The sequence below is a fragment of the Mustela nivalis genome (assembly GCF_964662115.1).
Source record: "Mustela nivalis genome assembly, chromosome: 1".
NCBI lineage: Eukaryota > Metazoa > Chordata > Mammalia > Carnivora > Mustelidae > Mustela > Mustela nivalis.
Window position 1 is genome coordinate 179,360,088 of NC_139020.1, and position 23,884 is coordinate 179,383,971.

The 23,884-nt window shown below is 40.8% G+C and overlaps 1 long non-coding RNA gene across 1 annotated transcript; it reads right to left on the bottom strand.

Annotated features, from left to right (window-relative positions):
• Nucleotides 1-6,259: 6,259 nt before the first annotated feature.
• LOC309844375 lies at nt 6,260-23,760 on the bottom strand. Its single transcript, XR_014300648.1, has 3 exons — nt 22,815-23,760; nt 21,060-21,156; nt 6,260-6,901 (listed from the first exon to the last, which is right to left on the bottom strand). It is a non-coding gene; the product is annotated as an uncharacterized lncRNA (long non-coding RNA).
• Between the last annotated feature and the right edge of the window lie 124 nt (nt 23,761-23,884).

Below are 23,884 nucleotides of genomic sequence, written 5' to 3' on the forward strand. Positions count from 1 at the left end.
CAGATGAGCTCTACCAGAATTCCTGATGCAAATTTTGGGAAGGGTAATACTTCATAATTGTTTCAAGCCACTAGTTTGAGGGTGCTCTCTTACTCAAAAATATATTACTTAAATGGAGGCACGATGGATCAGGGAATGAAGACAACTCTTCATGCAAGTGCTCAAAGTCAAATGCCTGGTTGAATGGTGAGCCTTTATTGACCTAAGATTATTTCTTCCCTCCAAAACAACCTCAGAAGAAAGAGTACCTCTTCTGAAACATTGTAGGGGAAGAGAGAGAAATGCCCAAGGTGTCACACAGTTGTGGAAAAGTTGGCCCAGGAGTTGGCCATGTGAAATAAGAGTGACTGTCAGGAATGGTTTAAAAGCCTTGATGTCATTAATAACATACTTGTCCATATGAAGAGTTAGTTTTTTAGCCAGAAACAGCCCTTAGATCCTGTGTCTTTGTGTGTGCAGGGACACACCTGCAAAATAAGCAAATCCATTACTAAAAACATAAATCCTACTACCTTCATCTCAATTATGTGAATATTTTAGCCTCTCCTCGTCTCCTGAAAAAAAAAATTGCTTTTAACTTTATAAAGAAATTAAATACCTAAGAGAAGAAAGAGAATAGGTAGTAAATACATAAAATATATGCAAATTAAAGCAGTATGATACCATTATCACTTGTCAAACTGGCAAATTAAAAAAATTAATTCCCAATGAAGGCAAAATAAAGACATTTTCATTCTAAAAGACTAAAAGAATTTGTCACCAGCAGATGCTCACTAAAGAATATATTAAAGAGGGTCTTTTAAATGGAAGAAAGATTACCCCAGATGAAAGAACAGAGATGCAGAAAAGACTGAAAAGCAGCAAAAATGGAAAATAGGTGGATATGTCAAAATGGATAGTAAATATACAAAACAACAACTCGAATGTTTAATTTGCTTTTCTCATGCATAAGATTAAAGTGCACAATGTCATATTAATTCATAGGGGATAAATAGCATTAAAGTGGCTAGCATTAGGGGCGCCTGGGGGGCTCAGTGGGTTAAGCCGCTGCCTTCGGCTCAGGTCATGATCTCAGGGTCCTGGGATCGAGTCCCACATCGGGCTCTCTGCTCAGCAGGGGGCATGCTTCCCTTCCTCTCTCTCTGTGATCTCTTCCCTTCCTCTCTCCTACTGTGATCTCTCTCTGTCAAATAAATAAATAAAATCTTTAAAAAAAAAAGTGGCTAGCATTAAAGTCCTCAGATTATCCATAAGCAAGTTAAAAATACTAATAATTTACTTTATTAAGTCAAGAATAGATGTAATAACCATATAAATAACAGAACAATGTCAATAAAACTTTCAAACTCCTTGAGAAAAATATGAGATGATTCAGAGCTCTCTAACCCAAAATAATATTATAAAAAAAGTAAAAGAAAAGAAAAACAGGCTAGACAAATAACATTCTGTAATATATCAATAATTACATTAACTATAAATGTACTAAATGCTCTATTTAAATGACAAAGACTATTCGACTAGGTTAAAAAACAAAAGAAAACAAATTCACTACAAGCTATTTACAAGGGATAGGCTAAAAGCAAAATTTTAAAGAGAAGAAAATTTTATGCCATATAAACTAACAAAAGGAAAGTTGTGAAATAACAAAAAATACACTTAAGTCAGGGTCCTGGGTGGCTCAGTGGGTTAAGCCGCTGCTTTCGGCTCAGGTCATGATCTCAGGGTCCTGGGATTGAACCCCACATCGGGCTCTCTGCTCAGCAGGGAGCCTGCTTCCTCCTTTCTCTCTCTGCCTGCCTCTCTGCCTACTTGTAATCTCTCTCTGTCAAATAAATAAGTAAATCTTAAAAAAAATACACTTAAGTCAAAAATACAACTAGAGTTGAGGAGGAACCATTTTAATAATCAATATGTAACCCACCAGGAAAATACAACTATTCTAAATTTATATCTACCTAACAACTGAGCCTCAGACCATGTGAAGCAAAAACTGTCAGAATTAGAAGGAGAAACAGACAAATCCAAATCATAGTAGGGAATTTTAACATACCTTTCTCTGTTACTGAAAAAGAAAATCAATAAGGTTGCATATTTGAATGGCACAATGAGCAAACCCAATTTGAACCAAGTACAAAGAATGCTGCTCAAAAGTAGAGACCATACTCTTCAAAGACACAGAGAAATGCAATGAGAACTGAACATACAGGGGTCCATGAAGCAAGTCCCAGCAAACTGGAAAACCCTGTAACCATACAGACTAGGTTCTCTTACCACTAGCAATTAAACTGGAAATAAAAAATGTAAGTAGAAAATCCCACATATTCAGAATTCAAAACATGCATTGAATGGCCTCTACTTCTAGCTATGATGGTATTGCTTATTGATACTAATCGTTTTTACAAACACTTGCAAGAACTGGACAAAAATGTAACGACAATGGGCAGATACAATTCTACCACTATGGGTGAGATGATCATAAGCTACTTGGTTGTTGGCTTTTTTGTGTGTTTACATTTATCTTCCCAGTTTTCTAAGTTCAGCAAGACTTCCATTTTCATTTGACAACCATAAAGAGTTGTTACAAATAAAGCATCATTAAAACTTTTTCATTAGTTATCTTCTTGATTGATAGTTACAATAACACAATCATCCTCACGTGAAGGCCTTTGGCAATGTTTGATGTTATTAAAAATGTATAAAAATATCCTTTGACCCAGAGGTTTGACTTCTGGAAATTTATCCCTCAAAACATATTCATGTATCTGTCCAAAGACTATACAAGAGTATATTGTGTGTGTAGATATATATTCTGAAGTAGCTGTGGATGGAATACCGGAAACATCTTAAATGTCCAGTAGTAAGCGACAGCTCAAGAAACTACGATCCAGGCATTCTCACTTTCTGAAACTTTGCTTTATGCCCCTTCGCGTTTATGAATGACCTACGTTAGTACTTCTTTTTGCAAATCAAATGAGATCTGAAGAGGATTTTCACTTTTGCTAGAAAAGTTGAAAAGAGAAAATCATGTTGTGTGTTTTGCAGGGAGACCTTACAGAGGCAGCACGTCCTGCCCGGGGAGAGAGACCCCACCAGCTTAGCTCCTTCCCTGGGAAACACACTCAGCATCTCAGCATTCAGCCGCCATTGCTTTGAACTGTGTTGGCAAGCATCTGTGCTTTATTTCCATTTATTTTGTTCATCTGTTAGAAAGATGTGTCCTCGGGTATTGGAAAAGCCTAAGAAGTTATCTTCAGGGTCTAGGGAACACTCAAGATTTTTCTGTATAAATTATATGGTAATTGCTTCTTCATTTTACACCATTTTGAAAGCCTACAAAATGTTTCATAGGATGCTCTGCGTCAGATAGTGGAGTCAGCAAGTACACGGATAGACCCAAATGTCTTTCAGATACTAACAAAGAATGAGATGGGTGTATGTATGCTGATAGACTGTATGTCTTGGGCTAAACATCTTGGTTAACAAGCAGAAGAGATCAATTCTGGAGAGCTCGAGGGAAAAAAAAAGAAATTGGAGCATCATAAGTCACAGAATGGCCAGGAGGTTGGAGAGAAGATGACAAATTAGTAACTCCAGACCACTCAACATCAGCTTTCACTCCGTCACGTTGTCTGGATATCATTGTTTCAATCCTCAGTCCTTTGGGTTGAAATTCACTGTGAAGAGAGAGTGAGCTTTGGTCCGGGGTCTCGGGCCCAACCCTTGATTACCAGATGATTTGCATTCCCGCAAGGAACATGCAAAGTGAGAAAGTGATTCCCCAAGATAAAATCAGGGTGTTATTTGAAAAGGAAAAGAGAATGTTGTACAGAAAAAACAAAAACAAAAACAAAAACAAAACAAAACATCCTCCAGGTACTGTTACAGGAATGAAACAAAACACAAGAGTGTCTGTAGAGTAAATCACCACTTGTGTGTTTAGAAATGGGAGAATATATATCACGTATCCATATTCACACAGGAGCTCTCTTAAAAAAAAAATTAGAAACAACTTAACATCTGTATCCCCCATGAGGGGTAGGACCGTGTCTATTTCCAATGACTAACACACAGGAGACTCAGAATAACTAGATGCAGAATGAATAAAAGAACATAATTCAAAGGAGGAGAGCAGGGAGAGACCGAGAAACTTCCCTTTCATACATACATGTATTTTTTGTTTGTTTATTTGTTTTTGGTCTGGTGCCTGGAGTTCTTTCGCCACTATGAAAGGAGGTACAGAGAATTGGTAAATAAAACAATGCAAATATGTCTGGATTTGAAAATTCCTTACTCTAGGAAGTCTGGGAACTGTTGTTATCAATGACCTGCCTGTCCCCTCCCCCCCCAACGGCCGCGTTGTGTACGTGCCCAGAGAGAGGCTCACAGAAAGGCTTCATTGTCCAGTGGAACAAACCAGTTTCAGCGGGGGAAGCTCTCCACACACCCCCCACCAGCCGCACACACTGCAACTCAGCTACTCGGGGGCGGGAAATAATGCCTGTGGAAAGATAAACAGTCAAGGGTGATTTGGTCATCACACTGGGGCTCCAACTCTTTAGAAGTCTGCAATGATAGCAAAAACATTGCTGAGTGTCTAAATAATTTGAATGATATTAGTAGGGAGACCCTGGGTAGAGGAAAACAACAATGGCTTGCTGACAGCAACTGACAATGGAACAGAATTTTGTGGGCTGAGATGATTGTAAAAGCAAACAATGGTGATATTGTCCTTCTGGTGTTATTGTGTAACGCTCTAATTTATGGATGAAGTGGAATTTCAAACAAAATAAACAGACTTGAATTTGTTAACTAATACAGTAAGCAGAGAACATTCTGTTATGTGAGAAGAGAAATGGGAATGTTTTCTCTGCCCCTGCTATTTGCTAAACAGAAATATGTTTATATTTGGCATAAAGTCTTGCTTTCCATTGTTTTCGCTAGTTTTTCGAGAATATCCTTTTTCATTTCGTCTTGAAAACAGATAAAACGTGGGTGAGGGAGGAATATTGTCGATATAGATCACCATACAATTATGTTATAGTTTCGGGAGTTAAAAAATAAAAGATGGTATATATCACCAGCCGGAGAAAACTTCCCTGCACGTGTCAACTAATTGCCTCTTTCCCTTGAAAATGCAATGTGTGTCTTGTCACAGATGCGGGGTGATGGGACAGCTCTTTTTCTATCACAGACCGTTTATGGTGTCATGTAGGACAATTTGCTTTCCCTTACACTTATAAAGGAGGAACCGCTTCTCTCTACGCTAAAAACGTCAGGCTTGTGTCTCAGGAAGCATTAATAGTAAGTTATTACTTACAATATCATTGCTAATGATGAGTTATTATTTATGAAACTGTTTATTATATCCTAGGATTATTATTTATGAAAATTAGGATGCTGCTCAGAGGGCAAATCACATCTCTTGCATGTCAGTGCTGGAAACAGCATCGGGCATGTGGTAGGTAACCAACAGATATTTGTTGAATGAGTAAATATTTGATTCTTCTATGGGCAAGGTGTTGTTCCCAGTTGGGGATACATCTGTCAAAGACAAACCTAAGTCTGAGACAAAATGAACAAACACTATTTATTCATAAACTTGCAAAAGAACCCATCAGCTGTCACTTTTCTTTCAGTAGAGATTCAAGGGTGTTAGAAGGGAGAGTGAGCTTTAGAGAGTCAAACAGGGAAGGCTAAGACAACCTCTGACTGGTCAGGGTTCTGTGAAGGTGGGATTTTTGGAAGCCAGAATGATTTTCTATAGGTATGCATGGTGGTTCTAGGTTGGCTACTAATGTGGGGACATTGCTGAAGTGAATGCTAGGGGCGGAGAGTTTCTTGTGCTCAGTCACTTCCTGGAACACTGTGGTATTCAATGGAGTGCATTTTTCATGGTCAAAGTCTCATGATGTTCCTTCAGGGGAAGCTGCCTGTGACCTGCGTTCTCCCTACCCCTACCTCTCTTTCGAAAACCCCCCCAAAACCAAAAACCAAAGAAATGCACAAAACCCAAACAAAACCAAACAAATTCTGTCTCTAAATTGGCAAAAAGCCTCCTAGAAAACCCAAAAGTTAAAAAATAAATAAATAAATAAATAAACCCCAAGATTTATATATTCAGAATAAAAAATGACAAAATGCAACAAAAATGAATGAATGATATAAATACAACTATTCATGAGAATTCATCAGATGTAAGTGAACGTGCATTTTTATATTCAAGCCTTATTTAATCATAGATGTGATTTCAAGGCAAAGACAAAGTTCAATATTTTATTGGAATTTAGGTAAGATCAGTAAAAAATGTACCAAAGAATCAAGAGCATGCTTTCCATAGGTGTCACTATGTTTACTGAGCAAAATAGCCACGGTAAAAAAAAACAAGACAAAACAAAAACAAAAAATAAAAACAAAAGCAACTTCCAAAAGTTATTTGATGTTAATTGCAAGGATTCACAACCTTTCTGATGGCTCTGACTTTATTTATAAATTTATGAAAATGCCGTCAGGGAGACAGTATTAGTGACCATGGGAAATTTTGAGAAATTAAATAGACCCTTGGCCTCGTGCCCAGAAAAAAAATGTCAGCCCTACACAGAAAACCAGGCAAAAGATAAAAAAGATTCCATTATATCTATAACACAATCTTCTTATGGCTTTAGTACAAGTTTCTTCTCTGCTAACAGAAGTCCCTGCAGAAGGTTTAAACAATCTCAACAATTTCATTATGTGAGCGTAGCTAAATCCAATAATGTAAAAGGGTTTAGAGAGCCTTCCCATATGCTCAATTCCATACCCTTTCCTTCTAGGGGAAGTCAAAGAACTTGGCTCTCTGGAAACTGATTCTACTCCGATGGCCCGGAGCACAAATCTTGCTTTGTTGACATCAACGTAAGCTCTCCTGAGGACACACAAAGAAGAGAAGAAGCCATTAGAATTTCTCGTGACCCTGCTCCGGGCCAAATCCAGCTTCGCTTAAATGAATGAAAATGCTTGTTACATGGCCCAAGAAGCCACTTTGTCCATTTGAAAATTAATTAGACCATAGCTGGATGAACAACAGTAAGATGCTTTCACAATGTTCTTAGATGGGTGACCCTGGCGACGAGCCCAATTTTAACAAGTTTACCCTAACGCTAAAACATGGCCTTTTGGCTCGGCTAGTGCCTACAATTATAACGTTTTCCTGAATGGTAGCCAACCACTAGGCACGATCCCAAAAAGAAAGGAAGCAAGGAAGAGAGTAGCTACAACTTTTCCAAGCAATCGTAATAGAGGTTGTTCTTGAACGAAATTTTTTGTCTCAAGGAGCCAATTTAGTTACCCATTGCACAGCTGGGTTTGGAGAAAATGGTAAAATCTTCTCTGTCATGATCCACTGTAGATTACGTCTTCTTAAGAGCAGAGACTCTGTTGTTCCCTGTAGTACTTTAAGTACAGTGGGACCACATAGAACTAGAAGCATAAAACACAGGCCTGTGTGTAAGTCTGTTTTCCGAAATGTCAGGAAGAGAGTGCCCATGGCAGGCTGTGGTTAAGAGAAAAATGTTGGGTGTATAAGACTCGGAGCCGCTCCACTCCCAAAGAGCCTAATGGCTATTTTTAAAAGTAATCAGTATGTCGCTACAGTTAAGAAGGTTGTTAATAAATATCAGACATGACAATGTGACTGATGCTAATTATCTGTAATGTGTGGCTAAAGGCTGAGATAATAGGAGTTGGACCCCTTGTGTGGAAAATAACATCATCACAAGAGAGGAGCAAAAATAGATTTTGGAAAGCTTGCCCAATCCGCAAGTTCTTTATCGATAAGAACTGGTCTCAAAAGTTGATTCTGTCCTCCTGAGAGTTGACTAGGGCCAGGGATAGACATCCAACTGCAATGGGCTGGTACATTGCTTTTCTGTCTCCACGGGGCTCTTTCAATGTCTTCTCCACATGCTCTCTCTTTCTGCAGCAGACGATGGAGGGTCCTTAGGCATGACCAAGATGACTAAGAAGGGACGCCATTCGGCTGATGAGGGGAATAGTTCAAGGGTGGAGAGAAGGACAAAGAAAAGAAGTCATGTCAGTTTTAGTTGCTTAGTACATAGGAAGATTATAAAAGCTGAAGAAAAATAATGGAACAGATTATCAGCTCTCCTCGAGAATTCCTTCCTCTTGTTTACCTCCGACCAGGAATTTATACAATTCAAGTGCTGAAGCACCAATATTTAAATATACTTTTTCAGTTTTCCTAATGTAGCTCATTGTTTTCGGACAGCTCTTCCTGCCCTCCTGAACTCCAGACCTTCTGGACATACTTGTACGGCCTTAATAGTTACCAACCATCATCCCTCCCAATGCTCCCTCCAAAACAAAGTAATTCGGTCTGGGCTCTGGAACATCTAACGTGGTCAGAAATCTTTTGGTGAGGTGGTTGTATGGGTGTCAGAGAACAGGTGACTCAGGAAAAGAAGGACATTTCATAGCCCTCCTACTGCTTCCATGGAGAGAAAGGACTGATGTTGATTTACATAAATTTGGTTCAACAGGTGATTCCTTGAATTGAGTACAGAAATCACATTGTGGGGCGCCCGGGTGGCTCAGTTGGTTAAGCCAACTGCCTTCAGCTCAGGTCATGATCCTGGAGTCCTGGGATCGAGTCCCACATCGGGCTCCCAGCTCCAAGGGGAGTCTGCTTCCCCCTCTCGTGCTCTCTCTATCTCTCTCTCAAAGAAATAAATCAAATCTAAAAAAAAAAAAAGAAAAAGAAGGAAAGAAAGAAAAAGAAAGAAATCACATTGTGTCCTCCTACGGAGTCACTGGACTTCACCAGATGAAACCTGTCCTAAGTTACATGATAGAATTGGCCAGTTTTCTCTAGAACCTTCAGGAGGTCACGCCTGCGAGCAGGAAGAATAACCTGATTTCCTGAGGGCAAGCTGGCTATTGTGGGTTTGCCGAGCTGTCGCTCTGTCCTTTGAAGGAAGCCTCCCTTAGAAGTTAGGCTCCCTGTAAGGCAGATTCTGTTCCCATACTTTCGGCCAATAGTTGGAGTGTTTTCACCCACCGCCCAAACGAAAACTTTCACAGAACATCCAACAGGTATGCAAAACATTAGATGGTGTCAAGTTCCTATCTGCTGTATGTTCTCTTCCAGCTAGAGGAGAACTGACAGAACGGGCCATTTTGACAGAGTGGACTGACCAGCAAAGGATCATGAGGAGGCAACACGGAGACTGCCAGGCTGGCTAAAAGGTCATATAATAAACAAGAAAGGGACACCTGGGTGGCTCAGTCAGTTAAGCATCTGCCTTCAGCTCAGGTCATGATCCCAAGGTCCTGGGATGGAGTCCCAAGTCAGGCTCCCTACTCAGGGGACAGTTTGCTTCTTCCTCGCCCTCTGCCCCTCCCCCTTTCCCGTGGCTTTCCCCTCCCTTTCCCCCTCCCCCTGCTTGTGCTCTGTCCCCCCATCCCTCTCAAACAGATAAAATCTTTAAAAAAAATTATTTTTAAATGAACAGGAAAGATTAAAGAAAAAGTCTTATCTGACAAATACACAAATGGGATTCATCACAGGCAAACTAAAGTGTTGAATGTAAAAACAAATCAATAATAATAATAATAATAGCAATTTGTATTTTTCGCAAGAAGCTTTACAGTTTTCAAAGAACTTTCAAGTATGTTCTCACAGTGGAATCTCACGACACACAGCAAGGAAGGGGGTTGGTATTATCACACCCAGACTGCAAATGCAGAAGCGGATTCTCCAAGGAGCCGGGAAATTCTGCCAGAAGAACCAAGCAGAACTGTGGGAAGGGCACACAAGATAAGGCGAGAGGACATAGGTTGGAATTTTGGCTCCCACTTTTTCTTTTCCAAATGGACTGGAGCAAATTGTCCAATCAGTCTGCTTCACTCACTTTATTTATCTCTAAAACTGGCCAATGTACAACAGCCAAGCACTGTTCCAAAATACATGAATTATTCTCTCAACAGCCCCATAACATAGAGTCCCCATTTTTCAGATAAGAACATTGAGGCAAGTAAAGATTTACTCGCTGAAGATGACACAGCTTGTAAGTGGCATCGGTGGGAATCAGACTCAGGCGGGTAGCTCATGCCCACTCACCCCCCGCCGTGCTCTTGTTGGCTGGTGAACCGTAAATCGCATCATGAGACTCTGTTGTGTTTGACATAGTGAGAGCTCAACATAAGGTAAGTACTCCTTCCTTGTAAAAAAAGCTTTTTGTATTTATTAGCTGTCTTTCTTATGCAACGGGTTTCCACAAGGGGACAGGGGTCGGTTTTATCCACCATTATAGTCCTAATGCATAGAACAGTGCCCAATCCAAAACAGGGGCTCAGAAGTTATTTGTTGGTGAATGAATGAGTGAGCAAAAGAGTAAATGAAGAAGGTTCAAACTCAGAAGTCTTCTTTGAGGGAGGTGGGGGCCAGAACAGAGCAAGAGCTATTCCCTCTGAACACATTGTTCAAGACTGGTGCATCTCACAATTCCATAGAAATACCACTCATATAAAAGTTAAGAGTCTGATGAAAAGGGGTCTTTGGAAGCAGAGTGGAATACGTGGTTGAGACTTCAGAGGTCAGTCCCTGAGTCAGGCAGAAAGATGGCAGATGGCAGTTTTGGGTATGTACACACCTGTTCACCTGCCACTGCTTCCCTCCCCTGCCTTCAGCCTCGCACGTACCCCCACCGCAGCCTCCCTTCCCTCGAGTTTAGAATCTGGCTGTTCCCCTGCACACACCTGGAACCCAAACTTCCTGACTCCTATCTCAGTTTCCTATCATGCCCTATGACCTTAAATGCCCCCAGAAGGATCCCATAAACGGACTGGGATCCAAATGAAACAACTCGATTGAACTTAGGCAGAGAACTGAGAGTGTCCTTTAAATGCCAATAGGCATTGCCTTTGGCATAACAAAGGAGTTAAAACATAATTAAGATCTGAAGACTGATTACAGGAATGGGTATGATTATTTTTATTATTTTTCCTCTTTCTATCTCTGTGATAGCATGTGATCAACCTCTGCCATGCTCCGTTGCTTAGTAGCAGACAGTCGGAGTTTTAATTATATACTAAAATAAGCTAAAGAACAGAAAACTGCTTTATGTCTAATACGTATATATCAAGAAAGGCATGTGACAGCATCTAAATTGCCTTAGTCCCTGATAAAGAGTGCCTCCGGTAGGGTTGTCATGAAAAGATCACGAATGGAGTAGGAAAGCATTATTAATAAAGCTGCTACTCTATTTATATGTCCTCCATTGTTTGTGATTCCTTGTTAGAAGCGAGAAATGAATTTTTATCTACCACTAATTTCATCAGGTTTTTTTTTTTTTTTCCCAAGTCAGAAGGAAAAAAAAAAAAAAACTTTTGTCAATTGCACTGCCAACCCTGGTCCTCCAAATAGAATTCTTTTCACTCCTCCAGATCTGCAATTCCCAAAATATTGTATCTCGCAATAAAAAATTAAAGAATTGGTTCATTCATTCTTTCCCACATTCCACGAAGTTGTGTTCCGGCAGCAAACCCCAGCGGCATTCTCTGCCCTCACAGAGATTAGATTGGGGAGGGAAGGGGGAAATAATCAATCAGTAAAACAATGAAAAGATCATCACAGACTATAACAAGGGCTAAAAAGAAGGAGAGTGTATGACTTCACATTAGGTTTAGCTGCAAGAGACGGAGGATTCACAATCATTTTGCTTAGACCAAGGCTGTGGTTCAGCCACAGCAACTTCTTGACATTGGTATCCCTTCCCCTTGATCCGCGCCTCGTCTCTTTGCTTGGTTCAGGTTACTATGCTGGACCCGTTGCTCTGTGTGTTGAATAATGATTGTGGTCTCAAAAGCTTATTTCTCCTTTTACATTAAAGAAGGCTCTTCAAGGGACGCCTGGGTGGCTCAGTTGGTTGGGCGACTGCCTTCGGCTCAGGTCATGATCCTGGAGTCCCGGGATCGAGTCCCGCATCGGGCTCCCTGCTCAGCAGGAAGTCTGCTTCTCCCTCTGTCCCTCCCACTTCTCATACTCTCTCTCTCTCTCTCAAATAAATAAATAAAATCTTAAAGAAGGCTCTTCAAAATGGATAAGGCACATGGGATGCCTCGGAGGCTCAGTCGGTGAAGCCGTTGGGCTCTTGATTTGGGCTCAGGTCATGATCTCGGGATTGTGAGATCAAGCCCCAAGTCCTGCTCTGTGCTGGGCATGGAGCCTGCTTAAGATTCTCTCTTTTCCTACCTCCACCCTCCAGCTGCTTGTCTCCCTCTTTTTCTGCAAAAAAAAAAGAGATAGAGAGAGAATGGGTAAAGCAGCTTCATGAATTCATCAAGGACCTAGATTTGTTGTTCATCATTCTAAACACATGGCTTCTACTTCACGGTTCAGGATGATGGTGGCCTGGGTTTCAGCCATTGCAACTATAAGAAGGATAAAGCCAAGAAGAGGACCATAATTCTCCCCAACACTTAAAGATGTTGTGGTGTTTTTCCCAATAGCCAGATGCAGCAAGAGAAGCTGGAATATGTAGCTTTCATTTTAAGTGATCATTGGCCCACCTGGAAATTGAGCAGTATTTATTACCAGGGAAAAATGGAGAGCAGATAGACAGGTACCAGATATTGCCACGCAGGGTGATGTGAGGGGCAGTCAGTGATACAGAGGGGCTGTGTTAACTAGGATAGTCTTAGAAAGGAGTTAACAATCAAGCTGAAACCCAAAGGATGCAAGTGAGCTCCCCATATGTACAGCAGGGAGAGGACACCCAGCAGAAAGAATGTCTTATTTCAAAAGAGATTGACTTAGGCTCACAGAATAACCTTGACCTTATTTTACAAATAATATTGTGCAACTAGTAAGTTTTTCTGGGCTGGATGATAGTCTCTTTTTTTTCTATAATTCTTAGTTCTCCAGATTTCAAAGCATGTTACATGATGGGAATTTTCGAGTTACTGAAACAGCCAACTACTGGCACCCAGTAATTTTGAACCAGGTAGGAAGAGAGTTGAGAATGCATTTAGTAACAGACTATTTGATGTATTATTTAGGGGTGTGTCTCTTGGGGGAGGGGAGGCAGCCAAGCCAGAAAAAGTGTGCATCTAGTATGTCTTAGAAACCACCGTGCGTGGTGTAAATAATGCTAGATTCAGACAAAACTACCTACAAATTAGGGTATTAAATCACAACTCACATTACAATAACATGATTTGGTTTGGTGTTCACTGGAATAGAACTGATCGTATGGAACTAATGTGATGTTTTGTGTGAATGTCACATTAGTTATGCATTTGTTACATGAGATCGTGGGTGCCAGAATGTAATTCATTGGAATAAACAGAAGAGCCTAGTGGCATTAAAGCCTAAAGCTATCAAGGGGAATTTGCCTTCATTAAGCCTTCTCATACTATAATTAAGGTGACATTACATCCAGCGCATTTTCTTAATAAATATCTCACACTGACATCAAACAAAGGAAGAAATCAGTAATACTATTTATTTCTGCAGATTTCATGCGAACAAAGATCATTATATAGTAAGTGGTTTTTGTCTAAATATATCATGCAATGACAACACATCCTAGCACTGAATAGAGAGATGGTGGGTTCAGCTGCATGGTTGCGTATGTGTGTTTCAAGCCTTTCTCTTGACTCTGTTGACCAAACCATGGAAGAGGGGAACTGTGGCGATTCTTATTATGCTTTCGGAGCAAGAAGCTCTGAGGATGTGTGTGTCTTTTTAATAGATCAGATTCCCTTCATCTATATGTGGCTAGCTGTAAACCTAAGACCTAGCTATGAGACCAAAAAACTCATGTCTGTTCTAGAGCTGTTACAATGTGAGCTTTATTGTCATGGGCAAAGACGATGGCCTTATTACGTCTGTTAACTCCACTTAAAACAAGGTTTGACATAGAGTAGTGGCTCAGAAAGGTTTAAATGAATGAATGGTAACTTTCACTCACAGTTTCCACTTACTCAACAGCTAAGTCTCTATCAATGTATTTGATGGAAATGCAAAATATAATAAAACTCCAACAGAAATAAGAATTGATTATTAAAAAATGCCATAGAGAATTTTTATTGCATATATCCACCTCTCCCCATAGACTTCCATACGAAACCTGGAATAGATCTAGTGAACACGGATCATGGTACACATCTTGAGGTGTGCAAAAAAGGGAGAACTGGTTTCATTTTTCTAAAACTAGATTTAATTTCTCCTTTGAATCTATCACCTCCTATTAAGGAAGTGGAAGATTAATCTTTGTCATTGGTGAGTTCCTTTCCTTTTCCCATGAGGTTTTTGTCAGAGTTTCCTGCGAATATAGAAAAGAGGCTTTGGACAAAGCAAAGCACTGTGTCTCCGTGGCACTCTCTCTCGTCCTGGGTGATGGCTCCATGTGGGTGAATGATGAGTCTTTTTTTATCCTCCTCTGCAAGGTCCTTCCCTAATTGGTTATTTCCTTCTTTGGTTCCAGGTCTTTCGAGTGGGTGATGCTGTCGAAAGCCTGATCCTACCTCAATCCTGCAGTCATCATGTTTTCCTCTAGAACACTGCTTCTTCTCCAGGAACTCACCTGGGAAGAGTTTCATGTCCTCTCAGCTCTCAGATCCCATAAAACTACTTTTGGTTTTTTGCTGTCGCCCCAGCCTTTAACCAAAATAACAGTGCACCAGACCTGTCTTTCTGTCTCTACTCTCATTACTCTCCCTCGGACCCCCTAACCAGAGAGTCTTTGTATCCAAATATTTATCCTATGCAGTGATAGTCTTTTCTATTTTCCTATGAAGACCCTCCATGGCTTTTCCATTTCTGAAGAAACATTCCTTTTCTGTGTCCGTAAGCTCAGGACCATTGAGCTTCAACGAGTGTGGGTAGACCAAGGAGAAAGTTACAGTATTGAGGGAAAGTCTGGCTAGCATTACAAAAATATTATTCCTCTCAGTGAGTGTTCTGTAGGCAGATGAGTGGGACTGAACAAAGGAGGAGGGAGGCAGGGCTGGGGAGTGGGCAGAAACAGGGAACGCTGTCGGGCTGTGGAGGGACCAAGTGAAGGTTTCCAGAGGCATGTTCTAGAGTTCAAATCTTAGAGGTTGGGATTAGTCAAGGGGACACAGCAGCCAGGGAAGACTGGGACCACTCGCCAGAATTTGAGTAACAAGTTCCAAACAGAGCCAGATTTATAGGAGGAAAGTTTTACGAAAAAAACCAAAAACCAAAAAACAACAACAAAAACAACAACAACAAAATGAGACCTCAGATCCTTGCCACTTGCATCCAGAGTGGCATCCATGTTTCCCTGCTCTGGAATCAGAGAAAACCTGGGATCACTAGATCAGCTAGCTGAGTACCAGAAATAACACTTTCAAAAAAAAAAAAAAAAAGAAAAAAAAGAAAGAAAGAAAAAGAAATAACACTTTCAAAAAAAAAAAAAAAAAGAAAAAAAAGAAAGAAAGAAAAAGAAAAAAAAAGAAATAACACTTTCTGACTTCCAAGGCCAGGTCACAAAGAGCCATGCTGTTTGTATCTGGGTTTTTGTTTCTTTCTTTTTTTTCTTTTTTCCTTCTTTCTTTTCTTTTCTTTTCTTTTCTTTCTTTCTTTCTTTCTTTCTTTCTTTCTTTCTTTCTTTCTTTCTTTTTTTTGAAACATTTGCTCTGGGGTTTCTCCTTCTCAGAAACGAGCCACCATGCTGGGAGAAACCCAAGCCACGTGGAAAGGCCACGTGTGGGCACTTCGGTCAACGGTCCCAGCTGAGCCAAGCCTTTTGAGTCAGGCAGGCCAGGCGCCAGACTTGTGAGTGAAGGAGCCTCCAAGTGATCCTAGCCCTTGGCCATTGAGTCACCACCGGTCCCTGGACTCTTCCCAGCTGAGGCCCCAGACAACACGGAGCAGAGAAAACACAAGCCACCCCAGCTACGTCCTGTCCAGATTCCTGACCTGCAGAGTCTGTGAGCCCAATAAAATGGTTTTTGTTGTCTGCCATGATTTGGGGCTGTTTTTTGCCTTTTTTTTTTTTTTTTAATGCAGTAATAGATACATGGAACAGACTGGAACCAAGGAGAGAAACACCGGAAAAGTAGCAGGCTGGCTGGAGATGCCCATTGCTTTAATAGAAGGCCAACCCAAGGGAAAAAAAAATCAGTCTCCATGGCACAGAAGAGCTAACATTTATAGACTGTCAGTCTGTGACAGGCACAGACCCTTTGAAATATACTGATTCAGTGAGCCCTACGCTGTGCAATGTAAGAAGTATTACTTACTGACATTTTATACAAGAGGAAAAAGAGGCAAACAGCGGTTCGGTATCTTGCCCCAAGTGACTCCTCAAAGTGGAGGGCAGTGAATCCAAACCCAGTCTGCCTCCAGCACCCATGTTCTTAACCACATTAGAGAGCCTGGTATATGGGCCAGAATCTGTGTGGGTCCCGCAGAAAAATCTGCAAACCTAGAGAAGGTTCTATTAGCACTTTTGATTTATAAGAAAAAACAACTACTGGCCTTTTCCCTCAAGAAACTCTATTTAAAGGATAGGAAAAACCACTTTTGACATTCTCATACCGTTTCAAATGCTATGACCAAAAGCAGGTTGGGCTTTACGGCCGCTAGGATATGCGGGCTAGTAAGAGTTGCTTTTTTATGGAGAAAAGACAACTCTGGATTCAAAGAGAACACTGGGGTATAGATACAACTGGAGAGAAAATCACAACAACCGTCAAGTATGAAAAGATGTATTTTGCATTTTCTCTCATGAGACTTCACCTCAGCCCTCTGCAATGGGCCCTGTTACTCCCATCACCAGGACAAGGAAACTGAGACTCAGAAAGCTGAAGGTATTTGTCCAAGAACGTATCACATACCCCATAGCCTTATATAAGGATAACAAAACAACAACAAAAATGCCTTTCTAGACCTCTTTTCCTACAGCGAATCACAACCCACAGACAATGAGTTTGAACAAGTTTTCAACGTCTCCTGTATGATTTTCAGTTTTGTGCAGTGTATGTTGTGTGTATATGTGTGTGTGCGCATGCACGTCTAACACTCTACGCTCAGCAGTTCCTCATCTCAACCTGGATGTGATTAAAGTTCCGCTGACAACCAAAGAGATAATCAAGGCTATTATCCAGCCTTTTATAATAATCCCCATAAACAGAAAAAAACCTGCCTGCAGGTCTCGCTAACCGAGGTGAGATTACATTTGCCAAGCTGTTTTGCTTCTTGCTGTTACAAAAGGGCAAGTCTGTCTCGTGAGCTCCATTGTTGAAATCCACAAAATCCTTATCCAGCTTTTCAATTCTATTCTGCGATGCTCATATAAGCCACAAAGGGGGATGTGATTTGCTGTTGCTTAAGCAGGGAAAAAAAAAAGAAAGAAAGAAAAACTCACTGATTTAGATGACTTGAGTAGAAAGGCCAGTAGGAAAGGGTGAAAATCCTGAAGTAATGTCATTGAAGAAAAGGATGAGGAAGAAGAGAAGGAAAAACAGGAGGACATGGAAGAGGAGAGAACATTTCTTCCTTTGAACCGTAGACTACAGAGCATATAGTATCTGTGAGTATAACTAAATTGAAAGATCTCAAAATAGAGACTTGAAATAAGTCTCTATCTGGTCCACACAGCTGTCCAGGGCCTGGTGGGAAAGCTCTACTATTGTCATCAGGGTATCTACTCCTTCCAAGGAATGGAGGGCTGCTCACATCTTGCTATCCGGAATGGAATAAACTGGTCACACTGAGTCACAAAGAAGGCTGGAAAGAAAGCAAGCCAGCAGTGTGGCTAGGATCTGAGTGAAAACTCAAAGCATTATATCACTAAAAGGAAGAAGAGACAACAGATATTGGGGAACAATTATCAATTTATGCCACGGTCCAGGGATTGGGAAACCATAGTCCAAATCGGGCCCACTACCTGTTTCCGAATAGCCTGGGAGTTAATATGGCTTTTACAGATGAATATTTACAGTCAATTATATGCTAAAGGACACTAACTTTGAACCCCAATTGAGCAAAACATTACTCCCTCCCAAAAAGGGATTTTATTCTTTTCATGAGTAAAACTGTGTTGCAAAAATTATACTAGATTATCATTATTTATACTTTGAAACTCATTCATACAAAATCCATGGAAATTTGTTTTCTCCTTCTCATTCACATTCCGGGATCCTACCCTTGATTTTTCCTGTTGGCCTAGAAAGCCTACAGTATTTTCTACCTGGTTCCTTAGCGAAGAATTTGCTGACCACTGTCCTCGTCTGGACTGGATTAATTTAGTGACATTTCTGCAACGCGTGGAGGGAAGAATGGCCTGTGGGTGGTATAGGAACCCAGGAGCCTATGATCCCAAGGAGTCTGGCCAGGGTTTCTTTTTTTTTTTTTTTTTTTTTTTTTTTTTTTTTTAAAGATTTTATTTATTTGACAGAGAGAGATCACAAGGAGGCAGAGAGGCAGGCAGAGGGAGAGAGGAGGAAGCAGGTTCCCCGCTCTGCAGAGAGCCCAATGTGGGACTCGATCCCAGGACCCTGAGATCATGACCCGAGCCGAAGGCAGCGGCTTAACCCACTGAGCCACCCAGGCGCCCCTGGCCAGGGTTTCTAATTGTAGTAAAATGTCCTTAACAAAGTCACAAATCTAGCAACTTCTGTTAGCTCAAGCCCTGTGGGAAATAGGAATGTAAGAAAAAACGGTCTCTGCACAGCCACAGTCAAAGCCTGAAAGCTGTTCTCTGATGGTCCTCCACGGTGCATTGCCCTCATACAAGACACAATTCCCTTAACTGTCAATGACTTGACTGGGTTAGCCCATCTCCCAAACCCATGGCAGGGCTGCAGCAGTACACGGGAAGGGGTTAGGGAGGAAAGAGGACTGGGTAACAGCACTGTCTCTAGGGCCAATAATACCAGGGACCACAACCTCCATTCCAGCTCTGAAGTCCCCAAGGACACTACTTTCTTACAGTTCGGTAAAACAAGGATTTTACAGATGACCCTGGGCCATCAAGCTCAGGTAGAATTATAGTCATTATATTCTGTATCAAAAGGCAGGCAATAACACACTTGAGAAAGCCTGTCGTCAAAATAGCGAAGAGACAATTTGGGCCATTTAAAGACTAGTTAGATTACTTAATTCGTATAGAACTCGTACTCTCCCAAGAACTCATGGGAATAGGATGTGATGATGTCCTTGTAAATATATATATATATTTTTAAAAGATTTTATTTATTTATTTGGCAGAGAGAGACACAATGAGAGAGGGACCACAGGCAAGAGGAATGGGAGAGGAAGAAGCAGGCTTCCTGCAAAGCAGGGAGCCTGATGCGGGGCTTGATCCCAGTATCCCGGGATCATGACCTGAGCCAAAGGCAGATACTTAATGACTGAGCCACCCAGATACCCTGTAAACATATTTCTACAGTCTCAGCAAACAAATGATATTTTTTTCCAATCTAATATTTTTTCCAATCTTATTTAGATTGTGTTATTTAAAAAAGACTGCATACTTATTGATAATATTATGGCAAAAATTGCCAGTACTTTTCCACTGATTGAAAATATGATTATTTTATATATAAGTGACTGGAAATCAGCCCATTGGTTTAAAGAAAGGAGGAGGAGGCAGAGGAGGAGGTGGGATAAGGTGGAACAGGAAGGGGAGGAAGATAAAATCAAATGGGCTGTGAAGGAAATAAACAAGATGGTGTATTAGAAAAGAACAAACAGAACTTCCTTTCTGAAAGGTGGTCAGTGCCCTCTGAGGAGGTAAAAGTTAACCTGGTCCTAAACGATAAAGAGTCCAGGGGAGGAAGAGATAGAAGTAGGCACCCACACATGAAAAGGATAAGTGAACAAGGGCCATTGGAGGACCACCTTCCCAGTTTTCAGGGCTGCCCCTCTCCCTTTCAGAAGGACAGAGACCACCTGACTCAATGGATGGAAACATGATGAGGCATGACCTATCAGTCTGTCCCATGCCCCTGGCAACAGTGATAGGTCCTGGGATAAGCACACTGGCCAATCTGGGCCAAGGAGACTCTAGGAGGAGAGCAACACCTTTTCCAGGCTGGTTGATAAACTGCAGGGGTGTGTTTGGGGCCATGACTCATCCTGCTGCCTCACTGGGAGAGCCTGCATGAGAAGGAAGCCAATAGAGAAGACAGCCGAAGTGAGTAGGAGACACCAAACCATTCATGATATAGTCATTTGAAGATCTGAGGTCACCATGCCAAGTTTCATCCATGGAGTTTTTTTGTTATGTGACCAGCAAATCTCCCTTTCCAGTTTGAGCCAGATGGGAGTTTGGTTTCTGTCACCTGCAAGAGAAAACACCCTGACAGCCCGGGGGGGCTTTGGAAATAATGGAAGTAAGAGCCCTTGTGTATTGAGAGGCACTTGTGCTTCGAGAGTCCTCTCAACATCTTGTTGAAGAACTTTGGTCTTAGGATCTCCATGTGGGGGAGGGGTGTGAGCTAGAAAAATGTTTGTGGAAAACTAGCCATGAATGATGAGGAGGGAGATACAGCTCTAGGGGGTGAACACCTTCTTTCCCTCCCTTTCCACCGTCCTGCCATTAAAGTAAAGAAAAATCAAATCAATGCACATGGGAGGAGTAAGAGACTGGCAGAGGGAGAGCTTGCCCAAACCTCTTGAGATCTACATGCTTGAGTACTCGTAGTTTTGTCTGTGCACAATCTCTTTCCCATTTTAGGCTCAGCATCACTCCTAGCAGTCTGGGTAAATTAACCCCACCTTCCTTTCCTATAGTTCACACAGTTTAGGGCTGCTGAGGGAATCTAGAGGAGTGGACCATGTGACCCAGACCTGGCCAATCGGCATGTTCCATCTTCCCGCCATGGTCCTCTTAGTGGGCCTGACCAGAACTGATCCAGGGACCTGACCATGGACACTGGGAAGAAAGTGCTGGCTTTCAGCTGGACTGTGGGGGTCCACAGGGAGAAGATTCACCCGCAAAGAGGAGCAGAGAATCAAGAAAATGAGAGACAGGCTGACTGAATGCCTTTAAGCCCTTAAATTCAGACACACGTGAAGTGACATTTACCATTTCAACTTTGCGGTCCTATAAGCCAACGAATTCCTCTGTCCCTCCAGAGCCAAGTTTCTCTTTTCACCATTTATTTCCAGGCAAAGCGTGGAGGCTGAAAAAAACAAATCATAAAAAAGGTGTTGAATGAAAGAAATCTCTGATCTCTTTTGTAAGGGATAGGAAGATGTGTTAATGTGTTTTCCCTCAGACTTTGTAATATGGCTATTTAAATTCTATAACATTCTTAATACTATAATATACCAGATCCATGACAATTAATGTGGCTTTTGTGGGTTGGCCTACAACCAATTAACTGAACTTTTGAGATATAACCTATCTGTTAGGATTTGCCTGCATTCAAAAAAAAGAAATCATTGAGGATCGCCTGGCTAGCGCAGTTGGTGAAGCCCGTGGTTCTTGATCTCAGGGTTGTGAGTTCAAGTCCCACTTTGGGTGTGGAGATTACTTAAAAATAAAATCTTAAGAAGGGAAAGAAAGGACAGGAAAGGAAAGGAAAAAGAAAAGAAAAGAAAAGAAAAGAAATGAAATCACGGAGAAGACTCTGTAAACTCTGACTACCACGTGGTTCTTAACTCCCTTCCACCAATAATCAGTGAGCAGGACCCAAAGTTATAAACCCCTTGTACTGTAACCACGATCTGCCCCCTTCTTCCCACACATCAGGTATTTGTATTTAAAGGGGTGGGATACATGCAATACGAGGGACTACTTTTTACCAGTCATAGAAAATATTATACACTGAGGGCACCTGGGTGGCTCAGTGGGTTAAAGCCTCTGCCTTCGGCTCAGGTCATGATCTCACGGTTCTGGGATCGAGCCCCGCATTGGGCTCTCTGCTCAGCGGGAAGCCTGCCCTCCCCTCTCTCTCTGCCTGCTTCTCTGCCTACATGTGATCTCTGTCAAATAAGTAAGATCTTTAAAAAAAAAAAGAAAAAGAAAAAGAAAAAAATGAAAAGATACACTGAATGTGAGCATAAGAAAATTTGTATTTCCATTATAAATGATGGCATAAATTACTTTTTAAATTCAGGAATAATAATATTTTAATGGCAATAGTTCCCTTAACCAGAATGTTATATTTTGCAGTGGAAGTCCAAACCTCAGCTAATCTGCTTATTCAGGAAGAATTCTTTGGTGACAATGGTTTCTCCCCACAGAATAGTAAATAAATGTAAGCATACTTAGGAATAAAAGAAGTTATCTTTTATCAGCTCTATATAATTTCCGTAAGATCTCTGGAATTTCCCAAACTATGTTCTTTGGAACCATGAACTAGTGTTTTACACACACACATACACACAAAATCCTGTGGTCAAATAAGATTGTGAAACATTCAATACTACTGTCAATCCTGAAAACTCTCAGGGCATACTAGCACATTGGAAAATGTGAGAAGTCTCGCAGTACAGATACCTGTCCAAATGTGTTTCACACAGCATTTCCCAACATTAAGTTCCTAAAAATGAAATACGGTGTTTTGCTTCCTATCCCAACCTCCAAACCCCAATTCCCCAAAGCAACTTTTGGAACAGCTTGTGGAACTAGTTCCATAAAGCAAAGTTTGGGAAACACTAGTTGAGTGGTTTCTATCTACACAGATTTTGCTGTCTGAATAATATGGAAGACATTTTGAGTGACAATTACACCCATTTGGATTTAACTTCAACTGACTCCATAATTAGAAATTTAAAATGCAAATTTTTCAAAAGCAAACTGCCTTTACCATTTAGAAATGTTGCTGAGACTTACTTGGATTTGCGTACAGTTATATCACTTTCCAGTATATCTGGTATAGGTAATAGGCTCCAAAGACCTAGAAATATTGAACACAAATAAGATTAGCCTTGTCTAAATTTTATCTATAAACAAGGGCTTGACAATTTTAATATGACAAATGTGCTCTAGTTCGTTATTCTTTCTTTCTTTCTTCTTTCTTTCTTTCTCTCTCTCTCTCTCTCTTTTTTTTTTTTTTCTTTTTGTACATGCCTCTTGGGAAAACTGGGAATGGAATGGAAGCTTTTTCATTTACATTCTGCACAAGATGTATATTACGGATTCATGTTAGTATGGGTGAGGACATGAAGCCATTGCTATTGAGCCTCAGATGTGGCAGCAAAGAATTAAGAGATCATCACCATCTCTCACTAAATATAATGAAAATCTAACTTTACAACACTCCTCTTAAACGAGCTTGCCTCATGCTACTTGGCTATGCATTAAATCTTGGCATACACAAAAAATAAAAACAGGGTAGTTCTAAAGGTTCATTTCTGTTGGCTGGATTATGAAGATTAACTCCTCAGATGGTGTTCCAAGAAAGTCATCAAATGTAAGTATAATTGAAAATAAAAACCTAAAAACCATTTAAATATTGATAGGAAAGTGAACAGACAGGATATAGTCAAGACATCGCTCTTTAGATACATAACATCAGTGTCTATCATAAAGGATTAAAAAGTTTAATTCTCTAGGGACTATAATGGAGATTTCAACTTCAGTAAAGCGCATTTCCTGAGAATAATATAGCATAATTATTCTCATAGCAGAGGCACCCGTGCAGATTATACACATTTAATACAATTTAAATTTTAGGTCATTTGTGCTGATGGTGTTTTTAAAAGGTGATAAATTGGGTTTATTATTCTGTAAAATATTCTAACCCCGGATCCTAGATACGGGGCAGTCCTCTTCTCGAAAGCACCCTGTGGCTTCTGTCACCTTGCCGGTTCACACGAATATTAGCTCTGTGCTAAAATGCAGTGTTTCTCACAACATATGCCACCATTGATACACACAATGACTGCGTGAGGTCCAGGGAG